We start from the raw sequence: 9,150 nt of genomic DNA on the forward strand, positions 1-9,150 counted from the left end.
TGAAGGAAAAGTTTACATAAGAGAAGTCTACACTCTATTCCACCTTAAGCCTGGTAGAGCCTGGCTCCATGAATGTAGGAAGAGGAGATATCAAATGCTAAATTACAAAATGAAATGAAATAAAATTAAGGTATAATTTGTTTTACCCATCAAATCCTCAGAAAAGCTAGCAGATGTTTTCTTATATTTGAAAACTGGACAGCAGACGGTAACTTGTACTATAAATGCCCCCCAGAAACAGTGATTTCAGAATTGAATGGTGCACAGCAGGTACTCAATAAATGACAGCTATTCTCAGGTTTATCACATAGGTTTCTGTGCTAAATTGCATTTCTTTTTAATGCATCTAAACTTACTGCCTAATTCTAAGTTAGTATTGATGATCATGTTTTTTGTGCCAAAACCATAGCAGTCTTTGTATCCCAGACTCTAGGTGGCCCCTATTTAAGCCAGCTGTTGGTTCTGAAACAAATCTAAGGGTGTAAACAACAAACAATAAATGTCAGGGCCTTCCAAAGTCAGTAGGATTTACCAAAGTTTTGAATATATTCTGTTTCCGTTCTGCCTCACCCTTTTTTTCTGCATGATCCCGATTCTTGGTTACTCAACCTGTTAGATTTAGGTCTCCTTTCTGACCTCTGCCTTCCCAGTACTGCCAGTATCTAAAGCTCCCTTTGACCTGCTCCTACTCATGATTTCCTCCATCTGCTTTGACATCTGTTACCCAGCTCCACTGTTGTCCATCCAACCAAATCAGGCAGTGGCTATCCAGTCCATCCTGTTAAAACCTTCAGATAAATTCCCTCACAGGAGTTGTACTTCTAGACTGAAGAGTGAAATTTTAAAAACAAACTTTACCATAGCAACCATTCCTCCCACTTAAGCTCTTTCACTTTGTGCCTTTCTCTGGAACCTTCTCCAAATCCACTATGCCTTTCTTGAAATAAAATTACCAGTACTAATCAGGGCGAGTACTAAGTGAAAATGGTCCCAGAAGAGAGGCATGATGAGGTGGTGATTAAGAGCTTAGGTTTTCTAGAATTGGACTTGAGTTTGAATTCCTAACTGTTATATACTACCTGTGTGACTTTGAAAAGGTTACTTAACCTTTCTGAGCCTTAGCTTATCTTTTAAAATGACATAATAAAAGTGCCTATCTCATAGGATTATGAAATTAACTGAAAAAAATTCAGATATAACCAATGTCTGGTACAGAGTTAAGTGCTCATACATGTTGGCTACTGTTGCTTAGTACAAAAACAGAATGTATTTTATTTTCTTTCACTATGCTTACAACCAATAATTTTGCCAGTCTTTTTGGTACCAATGCCTTTAGAAAAGGATCTACATTAATTCCTCAGTACATGTGCTGGGTTTCAGTTAACTTATAGTCTAAAATCAGCTTCCCTTCTAAATATCTCTTAGAATGTTTTTTTCCCCTTAGTTGCATGCATTGAAGCACTCATACCACCTTTGTTGCCCTATGGTTGACCTAAAATTTTTCTTGCCATTTCTCCCAAATAGCTTAGCATTATCTAATATACTGTCACATTTGTTGTATATTCCGTCTATGAGGTAATCTATAAAATGTTATGAGCAGTATCAAGAACGATGGATATGTGTATGGAAGGGGAAGGAACCAAGGATTATACAGCTTTCTCCAGATAGCTGTTTCCATTTGTGAATAGGTAAAGGATTTGACGGTTTTGAGCCTCTCACTACCATTCATACTAGAAAAAGGAATGTGAGTCAATTAAAAAGAAACTGAGAGTGAAATTCTAAATGAAAATTTTGAGGTCATCATTAAATAAATACCTACAAGTAGGTACACACAAATTGCATGCAGTTTGTTTCAGATTCTTCCCACTATTCTTCAACAAAACAGAGTCAACTTTCTTTGTATATCTGATCAGTCCTCCTATGTAAATCTATCCCTGGATGGATATAATGTAGGATCAAAAATCAAATGCAGCAGTTAAAAACCACCAGTTTTATAAGATCTATATGGAGATGGCTCCTGATTACTCGAAGTATATTTATTTTTTGCTTTAAAAATTAGGCACATAAACCAAGTTTACCTTTTTCTTCGAATAAATCTATCTAGCCATATATTTTATAGAATGAGAAAACAACTCTGAGTTAATTCATTCTATTATTACCTGCTTTCTCCAGTTAAGCAACTTTATGCAGAGTAAAATGCAAAGAATCATGTTTATAAATTCTATTACCAATATATCTACATGAGTGAAGGTGAGCTGGTAAAAATTTATGTAAACTAATAGACATTATAGTTACCAACTATAAAAGATTATCAGTACTTAATATTGTGGCTTTTGTACTACTATGCTATGTTTGAAAGCAAGTATCATTAAAATGAAACTTTTATCCAGGACTGGAAGTAAAAAGCAAAGTCAAATATTTTACATATACTCTTTCCTGGTGCCCCCTGCACATCACATCCAGTCATGTTATCTGAAGCTAAAATAAAGACTCAAGTATCAAAAGAAAGATACTCATATTATTAGAGCTGAAAGGGACCCTGAAGATGAAGGAAGCTAAGGCAGAGATGCAAACAAATTATGTGAAATGCTTAAGATCATACAACTAGTTGCTTGTAACGGTATACCAAAAACAATATTTCCAATCTCTACATCTGAAATTTTTGACAATGTGTAATAAAATGAAAGAATTAAATCAAATATATGAGGGATTGGCTGATAAGTTAGATGTCCCCTCAAGCTAAAAAACATTGGATTTAATGACTTCTACTTACTGGATTTTATATTCCTAGGAAAATAAGTTTAAAATAACATAAAACTGTAAAAACTGACTAGAAGTAAAAACAACTACAAAGAAAATTTATGCTCTTTCTTAAATCAAAACCATGGAAAAGGATATTCTTTTAATGCCTAAAGGAAGCCAGAGATTTATGGTTGTGTGTACATGTATGGTAGTGGTAGGGTTTGTTTTGTTTTGTATTGTTTCATTTTGTAAATTGTTAGAGGTTGCTTTTGTGATGGTAATTTGTGTCCCAAAAATGGGGGTACAAAGAAAATGAATTTCTGATAATTTATAAAGTACTTAACCATATATAAATAAATAAGTCTCTAGAAACTTACTAATGACAGTCAGTAAGAAAATGGTTGCCAATAATTTCAAAACTAAAAATCCAAGTCTTTTTCATATTGTTTGAATTTAAAATAATGAACATCTTTTTTTAAAAAAAGGTCAAAAGTAATTGAAAAAGAGATTAAATCAACACACTTAATTCTCTAAACTATGTGTATATTTTTCCTTAAGTGCATATTCATGAGCTGACAGTAGAGACAGGCTGGCTGCTTTGTTTGACTATAGTTCTGTTTACCTCATACTGTCAAGAATGGATTTTGACACTCACAGTATTAATATTGCTATTTTTATTGATATAATTAGCACTGCTATAAATAATTCCTTGGCCTACCACATCTAAGAATATCATTAAAATCAGCAATATTAGGGCTTCTTTTTCTTATATGATGCCTTAGAAACAGTCTGCTGGCCCAAAGAACAATGGTGACTTCATGATGTGGAAGTTACTGGAAAAAAAAAGTTGTCTTGTCAATAGAGACTCCTGTTTTGTGTATGACTTCACTAAATAAACTAGTTTATATTTGTTTGAAACTAAAGTTTCTTACCAATCTGCTGTTTCAATTTCACATCACACCATATTGTACCTAAAACAGGCAATCTGGATTCCCGTTGCTACTTCCCTCCATCCCCCCCCCACAAATAGCTCAGGAATGGGTTTGAATCATGAGGCTTGAATATATAAAGTAAAAGAATTAAGACACCCAAAATTCAGGATGGGTAGGTGAAAATAAGTGTGCTTGAAGTCACTTGTATAACTGCTAATGGGTGGTCCACTTGTGAGTTTTTAAACATTACATGAAAGCAAATTCAAAACATTTTACCTTGCCTCTAGATCACATCAGCTGCGACAGTAACCTTATCTAAACCTTGAATAGTCTGTTCATAAAACTAAGTGGGGTGACTGACCCAGTGCATATTCAACACAGAATATGAAGGCCAAAACAAAATGACAATACAATTCAAAACAAGTTTGTGGAAAATTTGGGCTAGTATATTAAACCTTTCTTTGTCTCTATCACTTGACAGATGGTTAGCCTTCATACAGTCTAGGATCTCTGGCAAAGAAATGACTGTGTCTAGCCAATAACACCCCAAATTTTGACTTAAAATGCACTGTACACATACTTACACTTACCTTAAAAATATGAATATTAATTAGTCTTTATTTTATTACTATAGAAATTTGACATGTCAAGATTTTATCTTTTACTCTATGAATACCCCTTTTGAAACTCTCAACTATCTTATTACGTGGATCCAGGGTTCTAACAGCTCTTCACTTTAGATTTCATTCATTTTATGTGCTGCTTAGTAATCATGCTTTAAAAAAACTTCCCAAAATAAATTTTAATCCAAAATTATTACAAAATTTACAAAGATTTAATTAGCTTGTATTTCTATGTTGCTCGGAGCAAAGGTTTGGTCAGTAACAGAGTATGTTAAACAAAATCACCTGGGAACTTTGAATGCCTTCCATGTCAAGGAACACAAGGCAGCACTGGAATCATTTATCCAGTAATGAAATATGTCTTTATTCAAAAACTGATCATATATAAATACATACTTACATGCACATAAGGACACATTGATCAACCATCCTTACTAGAATTAGGAAAAGTTCTTAATTTTTAACATTCTATTAACCATTCTTCCACTTTGCTTTTTAAAAGATTTCAGCTAAAACAATATATTCTATTAGTTACAGTCTCTGCTTTTTGTGCTAAATCTTCCTATTTGTAGCTTTCAGACGCTGCGTGGTCCATACTTAAACAGCCACAGGCAATCTCAAAGTTCTCTAAAGTGCATTAATATGTACCCTTTCTAGAAGAATTGATTATGCTACAAATTAGCATAGAGATCTAGTGTAGGTATAGATTCAAGCCCTTTTACAGCAGGCAATGGGAGGACTGTAGGTAGGAGGATTGTGTGTAAAAAAAAAAAAAAATCATGCTACTTAAGAACTGAACTCATATTTGACTAACAAAATAAAACTCACTGTGATAGAGAAAAATAACAAAAATAAGAACGTGTTATTTGAGAACTATGAACTAGATTTTGGAAAGGTGTGACACCCACTACTTGAAGCAACAAACTTAGCTTCAAAATCATATACTCCCTTAACCAGGCACCAAGTTTCCTTCAGTTAGAAACCTAGGATTTTTACACCTACAGACTAAATGATTAAAGTAATACTAAAATACTCTGTAATGTTCCTCTTGCATTACAAATGGTCTATTAAATCAGAGAAGTGCCAATCAAATGCTTTTGTAGTTTGAAAGGTTTAAATAAGAAAGCATTTTTTGCAGGCCTCTCTCTTTTTCTCTTTTTAAAGTCACCTATAAATTAATTACAAATTTCCACCTTCTCTTGATAAAACCACAACTGTAAAAGATTTAGGCACTTGATTTTTCAGACATATTCTTAAAACAAATTCTAACTAAACAAATTAAGATATTCTAGCTTATGTTTACCACAGTTTGCTAACAAGACAAAAGCTCCACAGGAATTTTACAGTAAATTCCAAGACACAGAATTTTTTAATATAAAGTAACATTTTATTTATTTCAAAGGCAAGCTTAAAATTACGAAAAATAAAACCCCTATCTGTTAAAAAGACCTACTGAAACGTATGGAGAATATTTCATGACAATAACAAGGGGTACAAATAATACAGTAAGCTCTTCCTTTCTTATCATTGGCAGTTGGTAAAATCTCCCTGCCTCTTGAACTTCTCTAAGCTTTTTTAAATCATATTCCCCCAAATGAGAAAACAGCTAGGTTTTAAAGTTTCATCCAAAAATACCTTCTTCTAGCAATCTGAAGTACCCAAAGTGTATGCGACATTAGAATGTAAACTCCACATGGGTAGGTAATTTTCCCTTGTTCACTTTTACATCCCAAGTATCTAGAACAGTGTCTAGAACAGTTTGATGAATTTAAAAATCCATTTCAGACAAAAAAATTATTTCAGAGAATAAATCAGAGCCCATCAAGCTCCACTTCTGTATTCCAAATGTTTTAAAGAATCTCTTCTTATCACTTATTCTAAGATATCTCAAATAATTTGTAATTAGTTTATAAATTTTAGATCCTTTATAGGAACTTAGTTGTATCTTTTATTGTTCTTCTAAAATGACCTAATTTTTTCTAGGAATTACAATTTGGTTGGAAAGTCTTCTGAAGACTGACTACTGAGATAAAAGCAATTCATTTAAAATGGCTTTTTCCTTGGATTTTATTCCTATACCAAGTAGTCAAAGTCGTGTTAATTTGACAGCAAGAGCAATTGTATATGTATGGGTCTCAAAAACTTCCTGACTTTACTTAGGACACTGGCATCACATCAACTAGTCGTTCTGAACAATACCCCTCCTCCCCCTACCACACACACACACACCAAAATTACAACCGTCACATGTAAGTTGTTCTTTCCTCTAGTACTCCACTTAAACTCATATTGTCTTTCAGTAGCTAGTTGCTAGTAGCGAGTGTACACATTTACTATAGCTGTATTTTCTTGGTATAGTAGTTATTTCAAAATACTGCCATCTTAAATGAACTAAACAGGTAAGCATAAAGAGTTCTTCCTAAAAATGGATAAAATTTGACAATTTTTAGTCTTAAACTTCTTTCTTTAGTCTGTTAAAATTGGGACCTCACCATGAAAGGGCGTATTGCTTTGGAGGCTGGTAGCCAGTTAACTTGTCACCTGATCTTCATATGCAAAAGGCCTTTATTCCACTGGTCTGTGAGATCTGAAATCACAAAACCAAAAATACCCAACTGCTGGACTCACTGAGCAGATAATTATATTTCTAGAAAACTCACTTTTTTCCTTCTCCTCACTGAGCATGATGTATGCTCAAGGCTAAAGCCCTCTAAAATTGAGCTCAATGGAAATCACATCCCCAACCTTAAGAATTAAACCTTGAGCGCTAAGCAATGAGTAACATCAGCAATTCTTCAAGGACAATACCAAAAACTTTCTTGAAAGAAGACTACTTCCAAGAGGGCACAGTGAATGGTATTACCATGCACTATATGTGCATCAACTTTGATACATTCTGATTAAGAATGACAAAGAGCAAACAAGGGCATTAAAAAAAACAAACAATGTAAATTGTTCTTGCTGTTGTTCTTTTCCAAGAAATACAGAAATGCAAATCGTAGCCAAAACTGGACTGGTCAAATTTATACGTGGGGGTGTGATGGGGTAGAAGGGTGTATTTTAACGATTCCCAAGCAATAGCAAAGGGTGTATGGGATTAGGAGCAACAGGTAAGAAAGTAAACCATTTATGAACTTGTCGATGGTAACTGATTATTCAATGTGTAAAGCTAGAGAATGTATTTACAAAACGGTCCTTATAATTCATGCTTTAAAACTTTGAATAGCAACAAGAATACTAACTTTAGAACAGAGCTTGCTTGAAAACACTGGGGGAATGAGTGGTCTCTGAATTTTCTTAGCTGAAATTTACACGACCACACAGTGAGAAAATTCCACTTGAGCAACATTTTGGTATTTTTAATGGTAAGAAGCAGTTAAGACAATTTTCACATGACTCGAAGATTCACAAATTCAACTTAGCTTGGGCCAATGCTGATGTGAGGACAGTACTTTACCCACGGGCTGCTTCCAAATTACTTCCTGTTTCATTCAGATTTTTACTGGAGAACTGTCATCCTGCTACTGACCCCATTCAGCTGGGTTGGGTTAAGAGATCAGCGGATTACCGCGCTAGTTAGTGTAGCTCTGTACGCCATATTGTGTTTTTCGCGAATGTTTATCGTTTATGTGTGTGCCTAGCATATGTTTGTACAAGTGTTTATCAATACAACTTTTAGAAAATCCCTGCCTCCTGCCTCTTCAGCATCCTTAAAAAGGCTAACAGCTTTAGGAGGGCAGGGCGTGGGGCGGATGGTGGGAGAAGACCAGAAAGCCACACGGACAATAATGCATTAAACAATGTAAAAGAGTGCATTTCTTTTAAACTTTCAAAAAGCTTCCAACCGTTTTCTCTCAGCTATGGAAAAAGCGTAAACATTTTTTAATGTTTCCAAAGGGGCCCAAAGGAGGAGAGAAAGAAGGAAAGCTGTCTTCCCTTCCCATGCCCCCTTCTCTACAGTCGTAGCAGCGAAGCAGGCGGCGGCCGGTAGCTCCGGCGTCTGGAGGGGCGTCCAGCGGCTCTGGGCCAGGACCCCTCCCGCCCCCCAGTTCTCTGAAGACGCTCCAGATACCGCCAGAGCCACGGCAAGCGGGGAAGGGCGAGGAGGGAGGGGGCGGAAGACAAGCGGGCGCCTCTAGTAGCTCCTGAGCCCCGGCTAGTCCCCCTCAGCTCCTCTTCTTGGTAGCGGCAGCTCCAGGCGCGGGGAGTAGAAAGAAGGCAGAAGACACGTTTCCAGCTGCGGGACGCCCCGCCCGATCCTGGAACCCGGGACCCTCCCGCGTTCCCTCCCTCCGCGCCGGGTCAGGCGAGGCCACCGCCGCCGCCCGGCGCAAGGAGGGGCGCTCGGGGGAAGGGGCCGCCGGGGGGGGGGGGCACCCGGGGGAGGGGGCGCGCGCTCGGCCGGCCAACAGCCCGCGGGCTCGCCACTCTAACTCGCTCCCCCAACCCCACCCCGCGCCCCTCCTTTCCCGTCCCACCGCCCCCCACCCCAAGCGCCTCGCAGACGCCCCGTCCCCCACAGCACGCACACACCCCTCCCTCCAGCCCGCCCCACAACAAATTAGAGTTTTTGGCGTTACCTCCTCGCGCTCTTTAATCTTCTTTCCTCAACTCCTAAACTTCCCCCCGCCCCTACTTCTTCGGCAGAAGGCCCACATTGGGCGCCTCACGCCGCGAACCCTCTATCTTTTCCTGCTATTGGGTTGCCCTCACGCCACTCTTGGCTGCAGTGAGCCAATAAGAATGGGACGCCCCTCATGAGGTTGCCGCCCATAAACAAAATACACTCTTCCTCCTCCCCTCACCTGTCCCCGCCCCCATCTGCCTCTTCCCTCATCTCTACCAGCTTCGAT

General features: G+C 37.7%; 1 protein-coding gene across 3 annotated transcripts in view; it reads right to left on the bottom strand.

Annotated features, from left to right (window-relative positions):
* ZBTB20 (zinc finger and BTB domain containing 20) overlaps window positions 1-8,938 on the bottom strand; it is an 830,948-nt gene extending 822,010 nt beyond the window's left edge. For all 3 annotated transcript variants that reach the window (XM_081234533.1, XM_081234531.1, XM_081234534.1), the window contains exons 1-2: window positions 8,878-8,938; window positions 6,790-6,884 (exon numbers count right to left, since the gene is read on the bottom strand). The gene's annotated coding sequence lies outside the window, so the exon portion shown is untranslated. The remainder of the gene's footprint in view (window positions 1-6,789; window positions 6,885-8,877) is intronic.
* Between the last annotated feature and the right edge of the window lie 212 nt (window positions 8,939-9,150).

Source organism: Mesoplodon bidens, assembly GCF_964165515.1.
Source record: "Mesoplodon bidens genome assembly, chromosome: 5".
Taxonomy (NCBI): domain Eukaryota; kingdom Metazoa; phylum Chordata; class Mammalia; order Artiodactyla; family Ziphiidae; genus Mesoplodon; species Mesoplodon bidens.